Consider the following 18,442-nt stretch of genomic DNA (forward strand, 5'->3'; position numbering starts at 1 on the left):
GACAGACAACCGTATTGTAGTGGTTGATAGTTAAAAGCCTAACTAAAATGACTCAGCATTTCTGCAGCCTTCAATGGCAGGCCCCACCCTAGAGTGACTCATCACTTATAGGATATAAAAGGGAACTGAGGAAGGATGAAGTTTTCCATTTCCTTGGAGGAGCTCAGGTCTTACAGTCAGTTTGGAGATCATTTCCTGGTTTCTAGTGAAGACCCTTCGGCCTCTACCTTCGATCCTTCAGCCTTTTAGTGTAAAATCATCACCGTTCTGTCACAGACCCATCTGCCTCCTGATACATACAGACTTGAATAAAACCCCGCAGTGGGCCCTAGACCTTGGACTGAATCCTTCAGTCTCCAGTGTACAGACACCCTCTGCACACTTCCTTCTCTGACTCTGTGGCTGATCTTCATAAGGAATCTTGCAATTTTTTACACATTTGTACATCTTGTGTTAAATCTGTTCCTCTAGTAAAACCCTGACTGATACAAATATGTAATTTAACAACCGTTGTTAATTTCCTATCATTTTGTTTTGAAATTCTGTATCATTTTATTATATTTGAATTGCTTTGTTTTTGTCCTTGTTGCTGCTATTTTGTTTATGTTCTTTCTCTTTAAAATAAAAAAGAATTAGGACTGCTTATTTTCTCAGCAGAATAAGAGCTTGCCTGGCAAGCACAAGGGCCTGAGTTCAATCCCTGATTCCACAAAACAAAGCAAAAAAACACACAAAGAATAAAATAAAAATAAAAAAGACTCAATAGAAAATGGACAACTGTAATGAATAGGCAATTCTTGAAGAAATAAGTACAAACGACCAATAAAAATATAAAAAAATGTCCAACATCTCTGAACATTATGGAAATGCAAATGAAAATAATACTGATACTTTACCTTACTACAGAAAGAATGGTTGCTGTCTGTAAATCAAAAACTAAACATAGAAAAACCATTTGATCCAGCTATTTCTCTCAAGGTATCTTTATAAAAGAGATAAAGATTTCACAACATAGTGGTACTTGTATACCTGTGTTTAGAGGCCTATATATCCATCAGCAGATGATTGTCTAAAGAAAATGTGCTATTTGTAGACAATGAAGTCTTATGCTGCCATAAACAAGGATAAATTTGAGGTTTTTGTAGGAAAATAGATTCATTTTATTTTATTTTATATTTTATTTATTGTGGTACTGGGGATCATACTCAGGACCTTGTATTTGCCAGGCAGGCACTTATGCCACTGTGCTATCTTCCTGGCCCAAAAATGGATAGACTTTAAAACCATAATGTTAAGCAAAATAAATCAGAGGCACAAGCTTTATTATCACATGGTTTCTCTTAAGAGAGAAACACAAAGTAATGTTTAAATAATTTGAAAAGCAAAATAAAAGATGAGGAACAGGGATCAGGGAGACAGATCTCTTCCAAATAGGAAAGATGTCTAGATGCAGGAAAGGAGAGGAAGAGGAAGTAACAAGAATGTGGATGTGTTGCTTTCATGTGCAGACTCTCCCTGATGAAGGCTATCCTGCAAACGTGTACTGCAAACATGTGCTGATGCATTGCTGACAGACAGGGCCTATGGTGAAACTGTTATAGGCAATGTCAGAACCAAAAAGCAGAGCTTCTCCAACTAAATGCCCTGCTCCTGAGGGGCATCTGACAGGCTTGTCCTTACACTTCCTTCCTATCACTGGCTTTTCATTCATCCCTAGTGTTTGAGGAGCTGTAGATTTTGGTGAGCATCCTGGGAACCTTCTGTTAGTATAGCTAGCCCTGGTCCAAATGACGCACACTCATGCATAGTTTTATAGTAAATTCTGTAGAATGGCTTTTTGTTTGTTTCTTCATACTCATGTCATCATGTTGGCAAGAACATGTTCTTCACTTCCGTTATCACAAATACTCTTTTCACACCAAGTAGCTATACTACAACATAGTCCTGGCACTTTCTCTAGTACAATAAAATCTTGGCAATACCTATTCTGATTAAGTATAAAAATCCAAAAACTGAAGGGCTCAGACTCCCATAAGATTACCCTCAATCAGGCACCAGGTCTGATATAGGAGGCTGCCTATATTCAGGTTGATTCTCTAAATTTTAGTATAAAAATACAATTTGAAGTTGCCCTACAATTAGTAACCATGGCCTCTTCATCATAATATATGGGGTTTTATTAATACTGTATACTCTAGGGGCCAGGGAGATGACTCAGTGGAATAAGTGCTTTCCTAGCAAGTGCAAGGGCTTGAGTTCAATCACCAGTTTTAAAAAAACCAAAACATTGTACACTCTAGATGTCTCACATGCATGTATTTATCATAACTTTGGCCCTCAGATAGATAGTGGGGCCCATACCCAGGCTAGTTGAACCCAAAGCACAATTTATCATTTATTTAAGATCTCAGGTCACATAGTACAGTTCTCTCCACGATACCCTCACAATCTTAAAGCACAAATATACAAATAATAAATGTAATGCAGTGAGTAATCAGAAATAGCAAATAGCAATAATTAAAAACTATATGCTATTTTGAGACTATTGAAATAGTTCACCAAAAATGATCACATTCAAGGCAGCGGTATTAGCAAGATAACAGATTAGAAAGCCTAAAGCTTTGCTTTCTTATGCAGATCCCAGGTTAATTATAATATTCTGTCTCAAAGACTTAGTTATTTTTTTGTTCCATAATTTTATTGAGAAACAAATAGCAATAAGACAGTTTCAAACCAAATTGATAGAACAGTTTCAATAATTAACACATTGCATACATTCTTCCTAGTGGTTAATTGCTGTACAAGATGCAGGCATGATATCCTATTTACAAACACTATTAGAACAAATCCCTCTATTAATTAAGAGAATGTAACTATTCATCTATCCTAACCACTTTGAGTACACAGATACAAAATGAAAGTTCATCTGTATCCTCTTTTTTTGTTAAGTTCGTTATTTGAAAATTATAGGCATGTTAACTCAGCAAAATATTCTAAAAGAGTCTAGTAGCCCATAATAGTATTGGATCTTCTGCTTGACTGGCAATGTCAGAAATTGTTGACCTCAATCCCCTACAGCTCAACATAAGAGCATGGCTTTACTTCTTATACTTCGTCTTTATACTTTTCTGCTCGATGATTAAGACCAAGGTAAAGCAGAACCTGTGCAACAAGAGTTGTACCTTTTGGGCCTGATAAGGTCAGTGAAACCCCCTCAGGATTTATCCTGAAATCCTGTACCTCAGATTGCAGAACCTTTGTCAGTGTCAGCCATGTAGATGAGTCAGGGCCAATGCTTGGCCAATGTGCTCTCTGTGAATGACTGAGAGAATGTTTTCTCTCCATGTGACTCTCCTTAGGCACACTCTACATCATTGATAACTTTCCTTTTTGGCCCCATAATCTCCTTGATTAGAAAATTTGGGACACTACTGAGTTACATGACGTTACTGTACAAGTTGTCATATGTCCTGAGTCTTAATTGACCTTAGAAGGCTAGGGTCAAAATGTTGGCTTTCCTTGTGGCCCTCCTTTTTCTCTAATTTTGGTCTGCAAACTTAGGTTGCTAACTCTCCAGAATACAAGCTTATTGTTATCACCATACATCCTAGGATGTTAAGCTTAACCTCACTATCTGTCTGAATATCAAACATCCCAAGACTTTAGTGCGTGGAAAGTCGCAGTACCCTGACAAGTTCAAAGACAATCATCAACTCTGAAATGGGTATAAAAATCTTTCATTTCAATCCCCCTGGCTCTCCCCAAACAGGCATGATTTTCCACAACTAGAGGGAAAATCCCAAATAACAACTCCTTTGGCAGGGAAGGAGAAAAGAGAAACAGATACCCAAGAGAACAGTTTTTCTGATGGACTGCCTGTGAGATTTTCCTTTTTTTTTTTTTTTTTGTCTTTCCTGGCTTGGGTTGCTGACAAGAGCTATCTGGGGGCTGCTGAGATCCAAAAAATGCTCAGCAGCTAATTGCAGTGCCAGACAACTTGTAATACTACAGATAGATGCTGTCAGTGCCCAGCATGACTGGGAGGAAGTGCCCAGCTTGCTGCTTATCACTTGGGAGGACAGGAGGAGCAGATGAAGCATCCAGTGCTGTGGACTTCTGGAGAATGGCCTGACTCCCTGTATTCAGAGGGCTGATGGAACAGAGTCTTCTTGACAGTTGGACGTTGCAGAGAACTGAGTAGAGCTTGGTAGCTTGTGACAACTCAGCAGAGCTTATTGGTTTGTGGCCTGCGATACCATAGACAGACAACAAATGCAGAAAGGAATTTCAGTATTTGAAAAAGAAACAAGCAAATTCTCTCAAACTGTTACAATATATGCAAAGCCAAAGAAAGAAGTATCCCTCAGACAAAGTGTGAGAGGATCATAGACTATAGAGGGACGATTGGTGATTGCTTACCTCCCTAAGAAGTTACTCTGAAAGACAGAGATTTATGGTTTTAAATGGACAGATTCCATGAAATCAATGATAATAAAAAATAACAAAGTACACAAAGAAACAGGGAAACATAGTTCATCATTTTTATTAGAATAAAACCTACAAAGTAGGTTAGAAAGATGCCGCAAGAATAAAAAGTCACTGCTCTCTCTCCAAGTATTTAATATATTGTTGTAAGTCCTATCTAATGTAATAATTTAACAAAATAAAGCAACAAGTAAAGGACAGCCAAACTGCAATAGGAAACATACAATGATCTCTGTAGACCAAACAATCTTATATACAGAAAATTTTAAGGATTTCACAGAAATCCTATAATTAATGAAGATATCCAGGAATGTCACAAACTGAAGAAATCAATATACTAGGAACCAGCTGCATTTTTATACACTGCCAATTTGCAATGTAAAACATTAATAAAAGCATTTCATTTGTAATAGAATCAAAAGATATAGGAACAGCATAAATCGAAGAGAGAGAAGACTTGTAAACTTATAACTGCAAACATTTCTGCAATAAATCAAAGCAAATACAAGTAAGTGGAGAGATAGCTCATATGAGTCTCTTGTAAGAAATATTCTTGAAATGTCCATATTGCTAGTGTCTCAGTGTTTCAATCAATATAAGGAAATACGTAAGAGTGAATGATTTATGATGAAAAGTGGTCTATTCTTCACTCAAGCTTGGAAGTCTCAGAGCATACCTGGGGCTTCTGCTGAAACTTCACAAGGTCCTACCTGGTTAAATCACAACTTTGCCAATGGCATACTGACAGGGACATGTGTGACAGGTGGAAATCAAATAGTGAAATTGGAAGTCAGAAAGGAGGAAGGGAAAGTCTTGATCTTGTTGAACAATTTGCTGTCATCACAACTCAGACCAGGAGATAAACAACAGTCCCAACTTAGGGCAATATCCACAAGAACTTAGTTAGCTTCCATCCATACCTCTTGTAGGTCTGAATACCTCTTATGTCACTACACTTAGAATCAGCCTTTCAGCAAGCGAATATTTGGAGGCTATACTCAAACACTATCCTAACCTGTCATTACACAAACAATCTACACTTCAATGTAATCTTCATCAAAATCAGAAATGAGGAAAGTATCTTAAATTGATCTCAAATGTTATAGTACTGAGAACAACAAAAAATGGACTTAAAAAAGAGGGGGAAAAAATGTAGAGATCTTACATGAGCAGATTTTGTTACATGTTCTAAAGCTATAGTTATCCAAACAGCATGGTACAGGCATAAGTTCACATTTATAGAATAGATACACAATCAACAATTTATGTGTGTGTGTGTGTGTGTGTGTGTGTGTGTGTGTAATCTTCAATGAAGTTACCAGACTTGCATAATAGAAAAGGGAAAAATTATTTATTTATTTATTTATTTATTTTATTTTTTTTTTGTGGAACCAGGGATTGAACTCAGATCCTTGCGTTTGCCAGTCAAGCGCTTATCCTACTGAGCCATCTCCCTGGCCCCTGGGAAAGATTATTTAATAAGTGATGTTAGTAAAAGTGGACATAAGCATGCAAACACATGAATATGGACCCTTCCCTCAAAACTATATAAAAAAATTACCTCAAAATAAAATCCTTAAGGTAAGAACTAAAACTATAACACTCCTAGAAAAACTGACAGAGAGCTACATACCGTCAGAGTTAGTAATGATTTTGATATGACCCTAAGAACTCAGAGAACAAAAGCACAATAGAGAAATGAGAATACAGCAAACTTAAAAACTCATCTGTCACAAAGAAAATAACATTAAGGAAATCTGTAGAATGAGAGAAAATATTTGGAAATCATCCAGTTAATATCCAGAACATATTAAGAGCTCTACATTTATATTCAGTCATCATCAGCACCACCACCAAAACAAATGCAATCTAATTAAAAAAAAGAGTACATGATTAGATGTTTCTTCAAAGAAGATTCAATAATTACCAAGAGCATGTAAAGGTACTCTACATCACTCATCATTAAGGAAGTGATGTAAAAATGCAATTCAGGGCCACTATTTATTAGAGTGTGACAAGAAACTTATTATTAGATTGACCATTATTACAAATAAAATTCAAGTGTTGGTAAGGGTGCTGAGAAATTGGATCTCTGCTGTGTGGCAGACCAGTTATTTTTAAATAGTGTAACAGTTGTGAAAAACAGTAAATTCTTTCTTTCTTTCTTTCTTTCTTTCTTTCTTTCTTTCTTTCTTTCTTTCGTTCTTTCATTTGTTCATTCATTCGTTCTTTCCTTCTTCTTTCTTTCTTTCTTTTTGTACTGGGAATAGAACTCAGGACCTTGCCCCTGGTGCTGTGACACTGAGTTATATTCCCAGCCAGTAAATGCCCCTAAAAATCAAAAAAGAATTATAATCTGATCCAGTAGTCCATCACATATATCTATGTGATAGATTAACTAATGGTCAATTTGTAATACCCAGTTGAACTGGGGATTTATTCCAAAAGTATAAAAGGAGAACTAGAGGGGAAGACAATATGCTGTTGATTCTCCCGGAGAAGCTTGTTACCTTGATTTTCCTGATATGACCTTGTTATTTCTGGGGGAGCTTGGGCCTGTACTGTTGCTGAGGATGGTTATAGTTCTCTTCAGCGGAGCTCTGGTCCTCACTATGAGCATCACTTTCTGGCTCCAGTGCAGATTCCTCAGCCTGCTGGCACAGAAATTTCATCCCACCTGCATAAAATTTTTGGCTTCCACCTCTGACCTTTGGGCCTTCCCGGTACAGATCCTTGATACAGGCTTATGTGAGTCATTGCTGTGAGCATTAGGTCTTGAGCTGGACTCGTGACGGACTCTCCTGTAGGCTCTAGATTTTCAGCTAGACTTGTGTAGGACATTGCCAGGAGATCGAGGACCTCAGCTGGATTCTTTGCATTTCTAGTGTGTGGAAGGTTACTTGTGCTCTTTTGCATTTGACTCTTTGGGTGAGTATTATAAAAATAATACTATAAATTATGTATACTGTAGTAAAGCATTTCCATTGTAAACTTTAATTGCAAATATATATCTATATATCTATATATAATATGTAATATATATATATATATATATGAAGATATCAAAGATATATATATATATATATATATATATATGAAGATATCAAAGATATGCTGCTTTTGTACATCCAAGAGTTGATTGTAATGTTATTCAGAATACTCAAGTATTAGAAGAGATCTAAATTTATAGTGCTGGATAAATGGATGAAGAAAATATGGCAAATACATACAATGACCTATTCAGGTATAAAAAATAGAAAATACTAACACGTTCCTAAAAAATGGACAAATTCTTTGAGACAGCATCTTTCTGTGTGGTTCAGGCTGACCTTGAGTTCACTATGTAGCCGAAGCTGGCTTTGAACTCATGACAATCCTGCAGCTTCAGAGGATAAGTTGTCAGGAGCTATGAGAAAGGGGAAAAGAGTACCCATTTGCTGTTCAAGAAGTACAAAGTTTTAGTTTTCTGCAAGAAATTTCTAGAGTTCTGCTGTACAACTGTATACATAGATTTCACTACTGTATCATGCACTTAAAATGGTAAGGTAAACTTTATGTTATATGTTTTTATTACAATAAAAATAATTGCAGATAAAATATAAGGAATTAAAAACTAATTAGAATGCTTAAAAATGCAATACACTCAGTGGACTGGGTTTGATCCTTGGCATCCAGTGCAGACTAAGCCCCCAGACCACACTGAGATGGCGATTGAGACTGGGCATGGTGGTGTGTAATCCCAGCTCTTTGGGTGGCTGAGCACAGGCGGATCATTACGAGTCCAATCTACGTAGTAAGACCCTGTAGACCCTCACTAAATAATACAAAAAACAGACAAATAAAATAAAATTTCAATGAAGGTATAAAGATAAGTAAAAGAACAATGTAACTTTTCACGCTAAAGAATAATGTCATTGAAATTCAAAACACAAAGGATGTGTTAAATAAATTACATTGAATGATTTAGTGAGCTAGAAAACAGATTGTGAGGGCTGGTGGTATAGCTCAGCAGACTAAGCACTTGCTTAGGTAAGCGCAGGGCCCTAGGTTCAATCTCTGGCATTGCATGCCGTGCTGGCCCTGCACCTAGGCAGCCTGAGCCTACAATTGGGTCCAGGTGTGGTGGTGTACACCGTAATCCCAGCACTAGGGAAGCAGAAATCAGGAGGATCACTACAAGTCTGAGCTGCTTAGTGAGACCCTGCATACACACACACACACACACACACACACACACACACACACACAAAACAAAATGAAACAACAACAACAAAAATAGATAGTACATATTATGCAGAGCAGAGCTGAATGAGCTGCAGGAATGGAAAATGTGAACAATTCAGTCATGTGGAGGAGAAAATGAAGTGCCTAACAATTACCTAGTATGAGTTCCTCAAAAAACAATAGAGGTAATGAGAGTGATGGAAAGTTTTAAGATATATATTTGAGAAGTGCTGCTGAAAGAGCTTTGGTGAGAGACCTCATTACTCAGAATCTGGGAATACAAAGACTTTCAAGTAGATTAAATACAAGCAAATTCACACTGACACAAGTTATTGAAACTGCAGAACCCTAGAGTCAGAATAAAACTCTTGTGAGCAAAGAAAAAATACATCTTAAAGGCAAAGAGATTTGTAAAGAAATAACATATAAACTCACAGCAGAATTAAAAGCCATAAAAATGAAATAATATCTTCAAAAGACTGAGATTTAGGAAAAGAATCAGAAGACAAATAAGCTATCAAATTCAAGGATAGAAGTGAGAAAGATGAATTTTAATATAATTCCTTCTGTTCGTTGAAAGTTGCCCTTAAGTAAATGAAAAGACAAATCTGCACTAGTTATGCGTATACTGATGAAAGCCTTATGAATGGATATAGGGAGAATCCCTGCAAATTTGCATCTGAAATAAAAACAGTCAACAAATTACAATAGAAGGCCAAATTTCTTCATTGCACATTTAACCAAAGAGCCTAGTGAACTGGGCAGTTAGCAATATAAAAATTTGTTCATATTCATAAATTAACAGCATAATGTAAATTAGAACCACAATACACACTTTTAAAAATAGAGACTATGGGACAGGAAGATAGCTCAAGTCCAGGGAGATAACTCTGCAGCATAAGTACCTAGCAAGTACAAGGCCCTGAGTTCAATCCCTGGTATAAAAACAAACAAACAAAAATGGAGACTGTGGATATACTGCAACACTATTATGTACTGTTTTATGATGAAAAACTATGCATAACCTAAGGACCCTCCTACAAGTTATTTGATTCAGTCTGTCAGAATTATTTTACAACAAGGAGTTTGTTTACATACAGATTTTGACACTAACTTTACTTTTTGCAGAAGAGCAAAAATTGTCTGGAACAATGATCTGAGAATGCCAAGTTAATGTACATTCAAATTTGTATGTAAATTAAGAAATGCATTTATTTTGTGGACATCATTGCTTAAATTTAAATGTGATACTGTCTTAAAATCATGAGAGTAAATATTACATTGAAATTGTAGTTTTGGTCAATAAAAATAGGAATTACAAATAGTTAAATGTACGAATGTTTGGATGGGGGAGATGACTCAGTAGAATAAGCACTTGCCTGGGAAGCACAAGGGCCTGAGTTCAACCCCTGGTTCTGCCAAAAAAAAAAAAAAAAAAAAAAAAAAAAAAAAAAAAGAAAAGAAAAGAAAAGAAAAAGAAAATATATGAATATGAATGCTTTATATGTGAAATAATACATTATTATGGCAATTTGTATTTTGTTTACATCTTCTTGACATACTTTTCTGACGTCATTTCTGAACAAATGCTGACCAGTTTCACGTGGAGAAATCTGTGTGGAATGAATTCAGTTGAGGCTCTGTTTCAGGAAAAGATTTATAAAATGTCTTGAAAGTTTGTTACTTGCCTTTCTGCATTTGCAAAGAAGGCAGAGACCTTCCTGTTTTATTCCACTATATCCTCAAGACAGCGAGCAGCACAGGACCCGTAAGAAGTTCAAAACTATTAGTACAGGAGTGAAGGACTTTATTTTTGTAGCTGCTTATTTTCAAGGATGAAAAAATAAACTGAGTAGTTACAAAGCTATTGTGTTCTAGCCATTTTGGTTTAAAATATGTATTATGCATTCTAATTACAAACTTAAGAAAGTTTTATTATAAAAATCTTCAGATATTCCAGAAATATTTAACAGAAAGTGAAAGTATAACTAGTATAGGTCTCAATATTACCACCATTCATATTTTATAGATAATCTTTTGGATATTTTCCTATGATTTGTATTCTATACAGTTAAAGTCATCCTTAAATCCACAATTCCATTGGACTTCCATGTGAAGTTCAAGCATTTCTCCTTCAAGTGATGTCTTATACATAAGATTAAGAGATTTATTTATCTCATTTTACTCTCAGGAAGATCCCATAAACAAGTGTAGTAAATGATAGCTGGGCTTGGAGATATTAAGGAAATTGCCCTCATTTTAATAAGATAAGACAGCAATTGCATCTATAGACTAGAAATATATGTATTGTACACACACAGAGTCCACCAAAAACATGTACACATTTAGGAAAAGAATGCAGTAGGATTTTTTTCAACAGATTGTGTTCCCTTTGTATGGGAACTCTAGATGGTGTCGCATATCAGTGAAAACCCCCTGAAAGCCATTAGAGAAGACACTGAAGATGTATGGGAAGCCGTCTCAATGACCAATGTTACGTGAGTAACAGTTTGCCCTACTAATAAATGTCTGGAAGTGAAGGACCACCACTCTGAGCACTTCTTATACTTGTAGCGGCCAGAGGGAAGTTGTATTAATCTCAGGATGTCTCAATAAATTTAGTAATAAAATATTTATGTAAGCTATTCTTTTCCTGAAATGTGCACATATATGGGAAACTTTCTATATGTGCCTTAAAAACATATTGCAGTATGATTATTTAAAATATTAAAAATAAACTCATGAGAAAATAATTAAAGTATATAATTACACTATAAAAAGATATAAAATACTAAGATATACACACACTACAAAAAGATACATTATAAAAATGGTAGTAAAATAATTGAATTATAATTTTAAGTATGAGAGAAATTTTATCTATCTGAAGACACTCAGCTTTTCAATTTTACTCTAACTGGTAAAGATCTTATTTCTGTCATCTTAAAAGAATATTTAAATTATTAAGAAGTGGAGGGGTTGAGGAGATGGCTCAGAGGAATAACCACTTCCTTGGCAAATACAAGGGCTTTTGTTCAATCCCTGGTTCCGCAAAAAAACAAAAAACAAAAAACAAAAAACAAAAAACAAGAAACAAAAAACAAAACAACAAAAAAAAACACCAAAAAACAAAAACTAAAAAAAATTACTAACAAGTAGAATATAGAAATATTTAAATACTTATTTGTAAATAACATGTTAGCTTGCCCTTGCAGGTTTTAGAAATGCCATTAAGTGGTGGGGATCTGTATGTTAACCTGAGAGTTGGTTTGATGAAAAAGAGCATACCTGAGGCCATTTCAGAAGAATAATGGTGACATTTTCTAAACCTTTATAAACGGAATCCTGTAGGAGGCTGCTTAATCATTTGTCTTACAAAAAGAGCACATGTTCACATACTGGTGTCTTATAAACCTGAAGGCATCAACAGCAGTTGTCACTAACTCCAACCCAATATATGTTTTCAATCATTTCTAACCTGAGAGGCTTGATGATACGAACCAAATTGAAAAGGTAACAGAATTGTATTCCCTTTTCTGTAATGCAGCTCCTTATCTACCTTTTAGAAAGCAGGAAGCTTTTGTGTCTCTCCAGTCTGAAAAGCAGTTACTTCATTTCAGCTTTTCAATAATAGTCCAGAGTGATTTAAATGTGTTCATCCCCAATTTGTAGAACTGGATTTTTGTTTCCCTCAGTATACTTTAGAATGTAGGCATTTATGTTTGCTTTGGTGCATAAAAATGACAACAGAAAATTAATTGGTCTGCACTTTTAATAGAGTCAAAGCCTTAGCGCTTCTCAGGGTGTGGCATGGCAGGAAACCCTGGGCAGGAAACCCTACTGAAACCTCCCAAAATTCCAGACTTGGGAAGATTTACTAGCTTCACTCTTTCTTTCTTTGAAATGGGGATATGATTATCTTGACCTATTGAGGAGATTAAAGATTATAATTCATAAAATAACTGCACCATATATGTGAACTTACATATGCATTGGCATTGATTTAATTAGCTTCTACTGGGCAAAAATACTATATTGACCTTTTTCTTTCACTAAGGGGGTCTGGCATATAACATGCTGGACTGTAGCCTGCCAGGGTTTTATACTTACCAAAATAAATTATAGAGATGAGTTGGCTCTATCTTGAAGATAGAGCACTAAGAAATTGGGTCCATTGCTGTCATTTTCCTCTCAGATTCCCCTCATCTGTCACAACACAGTAGTTATGAAAAATGAAACCATAAATTCAATTTGGAGGGCAATTTGCAGCTAATCTTTGGAGTAATTCCAGTGTGAATAATGCAGTAATTTGGATGCATGGTCAGTCAATTCAGCCCTGATTTATTAGCATTTAAGAAATCTTTTTTTCATTAATGATAATTACTAAACAAGAGAAAATAATTTCCCTAAGATTATCTACTTTTGTATCAGCCTTTCAGTTTTGAAAAACAATTACATTGTATGTTAAATTATGATGATAAAGAAAAGGTTATGCTTTGTTGTTTAAGTTACAAAATGTGTTTAGATTTTGAGCAATGATTCTTTCTAGGCCCTGTGTGTACTGTTCAGCTCCAGGTTATAACTGCCTTTTTTTCTGCTATGACTCCCATTAGAGTTAACATTTTGAATATCTCAGCAGAAGGACCCTGGGATTTGATATTGATTTTCAACACTCCTTACACCTTGAAAGATGTATTAAAATCTAGTTGCAAAAAGAATGACATTTCTGTTCATGTCTAAGAGCCGAGTTTATCAGAGATTTTTTTCACTAGTTATTAAAACTCTACTTTCTGACACATCCAATATAATCTGAGTCAGTGCATTCACAAGCATATGTTTAAATAGAAGGTAACAGCACATTATAATCTATAAAAACAGTTCTCAGAAAATGCTTATGTTCATTTTCTTTTCTGTACTTTATTGCAAGCTCTTTAACTACCTCATGTTTAGCTATTGAAGCAGGTACTTCAAAACAAAGAAAACAAAGCAGAAGTAAAGCCAATACATTTACTTGTTTTTGTTCTTATAAATAAATCCACAAAATATTGTTTCCTATTCATCTCCTTGCCTCTGTTTCACCTATCTCAAAGTCAGGGCCATGAATCGTCCAGATTTTGCACTATTCCATTAAGCGGGGATGGTACTTTCAATTCTAGGCATATAAAATCCCCTTCAGTTCTGGCATTCTTTAAAATGAATGAAATAAACAATAGGTAAGTAATGACCCTAAGGTTGTAGCAGCGATCCCTGCTATTATAGGTGTTATAGAACTCAAGGACAGTTGGGTATTTATAATGCCCAGCTAATTGACTAATGAATTCAGTGATATGCTAGCATATTTAATATATGCTAAATTGCAAGTGCGTTACCCAGGGTTTTTAACTGGTAACTTTTTGTAAGTGGTAACTATTAGATAACATTGTATATAATCAGTAATGGAAAGGAAGATAACACATTGACATGCTTTTAACATTAAGTGGCACAAATGGAATGCCAGGTCCAAATGATTTCTATTTTTTAAAAAAAAGTGCTCATTCTAGGGCACATGTGCCTCCTGTTCAACTCTAGCAGAGGATGTGTTTTCCTCTGTGGAGATCATGCTCCAAGTGAAGAGATAAAAGGCCCTTCAAGAACTCTCCACATATTTGCTTGCTACTGTTTCAAAGAGTATCTGTTTGTTGTCTCTTTTTAAAAGGAGTTCTGTTGATTAAGGTTAAACTCAGAGAAGTCAGGAGAAGTAGCGCAGAGTGTGTGTTTCAAAGTGCTGGTGCCTCAGATGCAGCCATTTCTAAACTGTCCTAGTTAAAATTCAATTATCGTAGGAAGGACTTTGGGATGATGGTGCAACCCTATCTTTATTTCCTCTTACAAATAAGAATAGCTTTCAAAGATTCCCCATACTCAGTACTATCTTTGTTCCCTTCAGTTTTATACAGTGAAAATGACATTAAATTATAACAGAAGAAATTTTGGAAGTGTTAGGCATCATTTTACTTAAGTTTTTATATGAGTGTTTTGAGTGTTCCTGTGTAAGTTTTCTCCATTAAGAAGGTACAGTTTTGTTACTTTTAATTTTCTATTATGCACACACAAAAACAACAGGCTGCTGAGCTATTACTTCAGAAGAAAATACTTGTTCAAAAGAGTCTCAGTTGTACAGGGAACACTCCTCTATTGCACCATGAGCCCTAAGATCTCCCATAAGACCATAGAACATTAGATAGAAATAGAGATTTTCTGGCCGATCCCTGTTACCAGGTATTTAAATAAGGTCCAGGCAGTTCAGTAGGACTTGTTGTTCCTGGGAAATTAAAAAAAAAGATGCTAAGTCTTTATTTGCATTAACCTTTGTGGTATTTGCATTAAGCCCTTAGGTATCTGAATAATTTTCTAGAACATTGTTTACCTAAATTCTGTGGGTTTATTTTATTTGCTCATTTTTTAATTTTTTAAAGTAGGGCATAACATGTCTGTTTATCTGGTTACCTAAGTTCAGGTCTGTTATAAGCGAAAATATTTGTTGTTTGGTCTATTAAGTGGTGATATCTTAAAAAAAACAAACAAACAGAAAAAAAAAACCTTTGTCTCTTTATTCAAGGTAGTCTATTGTTCTCTAAGGCAGCTTAGGTGACTTTTCCTGAATCTTTTACATAAAATAAATCATACCAGCATTTACCTGAGAAGGTTGTCCTCTGAGCTCTCCCTAGACAGCCTCCTCTTCTTCTTGGAGCTAATTGGTTCTCTGTTGGTGTCTCTGTGGCTTTTATTAGTGACTCATATGTATTTAATTTTTATATTTCTCCTCTAAATTTCATGGAGCTTGCTGACAGGATCTAACTTATCTTGGGGAACAGTTATAGTATGTGAAACGTAATGAGCAACCAACATATGTTTGTATAATTTTTCTGCTATAGTGAAGCACAATTGATAAATTATATATTTCAAGTGCTTAGTGTGAAGCCTTGTTATATGCATACATGGTAAAGTGGCCATGATAGAGTTAACACATCTATCACCTCACTGTTTTTGAGGGCAAGGAGTGGAACTGCTTAAGACATACTCTTAAAATTTTGTGTGCAATATAGTACTTTCAGCTACAGTCACCACCTTGGTACAAATGTCAAGTCTGTACATATAACAGCTGCTAGGCGGCATGTACATTCTGGCCATTTATATTCCAAGTTGGTCAGGCAATCAGTTAAAGCAGAATCCCCCGGGAGCTTATTACCAATGCGCAATGGCAAGCCCCACTCTAGACTGCCGAATCAGAATGCGTGTTTTTCAAAGCTTTCCAGGTGACTGTTATATTTTTATAATACTGTTGATCTTACACTTCAATGTTTCTGAGTGTGGTTCATGGGCCAGCACTATTACATGACCTGGCAATGGTACACAAGGGTAAATCTTGGGCCTAATTCCAAGCTGTACTAAGGCACTTTGATGGGGCACAAGAATAGTAGAAAGTGACTCCTCCCTATTGGGTGTTTCTAATACTTGTGAAAGTTAGCACCTCTGTTTAAAGCATTACCCTTTTCCTCAGTCTCTCTTGGGAATGTGAAACATACTAGCACTGTCTCTGAACTATAATTAATACAAAGTAGATTCATGGCTTGAATTAGATGAGTGACACATTTTTCCTCACAGAGCAATAACAGAGATAGCCAATGAAATCATTACTGAAATTTGAGAACAGAAATGGAGTTATCCATCTATGAATAACCTTTAAAAATACTTATTCATTCATCATGACTCAGAATTGCTCTTATTGTCCTAAAATATTATGAATTAGTTTAGTGTAAGTTTCTAATATCCATTTTTTCCTTCCTCTAGACTTATTCTGAAGGTGCTGACCTGTGGAGTCCAGGGACACAACAGTGGGGAACAAACTCCTGTAATAATGTATTATAAAGAACAAAGAAGAGCTCTCATTAGTGGAGATAGGCTCCTAGAGAGAACACAGAGAAGGCATCTAGCTCGAGGGCTTTGTGTAAGATTTGTTGAGTCATTTTACTTTGGGTAAGAAAATGAAACATTGTGGTTGCTGCCCTTAGTTAGGCTTCTGATGTTGAAGAGACTTTCTTGGACACTTTAGCGAACCTCTTTCCTCTTTTACTTTAAAGTTTTTTAGGGCTTTCCATAGTTTGCTCAGGGCTCCTTCCACATTTACCTCCTGGTCTTACTATTCTCACCCATGAGAACAAGGGGCCACTAATTTAAGTGATTCATGTCATGGCCTGCAGAGGTAACAGAAACTAGCCCTCCTCTTCTCTGGCTCGCCATTTCATCGGTAGATAACTTACCTTCATTTCACTGCTTCTGGTCACTTTCTTTTTCCTAAGGCAAGGTATCACTTCACACAAGCATCAAAAATGGATGAAATTTCAGGACTTTCTGTACCAAGAGGGTCTTTAGTATGCAAATGAGAATTCTAAGGTGTTGAGAAGCAGTATGGATAAGTTTATACTCCTGCATGGTTGGGATTTTCTGTACAGAGAAAAATGATATGCTATAAATACAGAGAAAAATAAAATACTAAAAATATGAAAATATTTTTCTATATCAATTTGTTTATCATTTTAACATCCAGAGATAAGTATTTCTTTTATGGTGGAACCATGTGTTTTTTATTCAAAGGGTAATAAAAATTATTCTTTAAAATTCTAATGTAATACATATATGTACTTATAAAGAAAATATGAATAATGAAAAAATAAAATAATTTGTAGGCAAATGGGTGCATCTTGCAAATATAATGCTAAGTGAACTAAATCAGATATATGTTTAAATATGGTTTCTCTTATATGAGAAACTGTACTTACATATATATGTTTATACAGATATATTGCAAAACAATGGATAGATGGGAAATAGGGAGTTCAAATAATTCCCCAACTTATCTATTGTGTTGTTTTAAAAATATTCTAATATATATGCTAATTTGTTTCATTTATACTACTAGTTTTTGTTTATTGAAAAAGTTTGGTCCTTTTGTTTGTTTCTTCCATGTAAAACTCTTCTTTCTGAAACTGAATTCTTGCCTTCTTCCTCTTGAATTCTTTTCTCAGAGAAAATTGGTCCTGTAGGAATATAAAGATTACCTCTATTCCTCTGCCTCCCTTCTGTTTTCCTTATTCTTTTCTTCCTCTGCCCTTCTCGCCAGCCTTCCCTCCATCTTTCCCCTCTTCCTTCCTTTCCTCCTAAATTAATAATTTGAGGTTTTTGCCCTTGTGAGTGTTTTTTTGCATTGCAAGGATGGGAAAGACACAAGACATGGGAAACCAATGTGGTTACTGTTGGAATAATGCTGAAATCCAGAAACTTTGAGGATAATATAACAAACACATATTAAAGGTGTATCAGATAACACAGGGAAGAAATGGCCCAATCAAAAGTTGGTGAATTATGCTAAATTATAAATATATCTTTCTGATGTGTCTCATTTTAGGCTTATTCTGTTTTTCTTGGGCTGCATTAAAAGCTGGGTTTACAAAGGAGGCAAATAGTTAAGAAAACACTGAGACTAATTGAATCATATAGTCAGAAAGTCTGGTTAAGTTAATAGAAGTCCTTAGTTTCTTAAAACAATGACTGAGTTTTAAGTTATCCTGTTGATTGTAATATTTGGACTGAGCTACATTCTTTTCCTTCTAATTCAGCCACTCTCTGATTCACAAGGTTCAACTTATTTAAAACTACAATGGGGATAATAATTGTCTTAAGGTTGCAATTCAAA

General features: G+C 35.3%; 1 pseudogene; it reads left to right on the forward strand.

The window, feature by feature from the left end:
• The first annotated feature begins 11,118 nt into the window (after nucleotides 1–11,118).
• The window catches only part of LOC101569840, a 41,089-nt pseudogene continuing 33,765 nt past the window's right edge, over nucleotides 11,119–18,442 (forward strand).

The sequence above is a fragment of the Octodon degus genome, unplaced genomic scaffold (assembly GCF_000260255.1).
Source record: "Octodon degus isolate 3935 unplaced genomic scaffold, OctDeg1.0 scaffold00258, whole genome shotgun sequence".
Lineage (NCBI taxonomy): Eukaryota > Metazoa > Chordata > Mammalia > Rodentia > Octodontidae > Octodon > Octodon degus.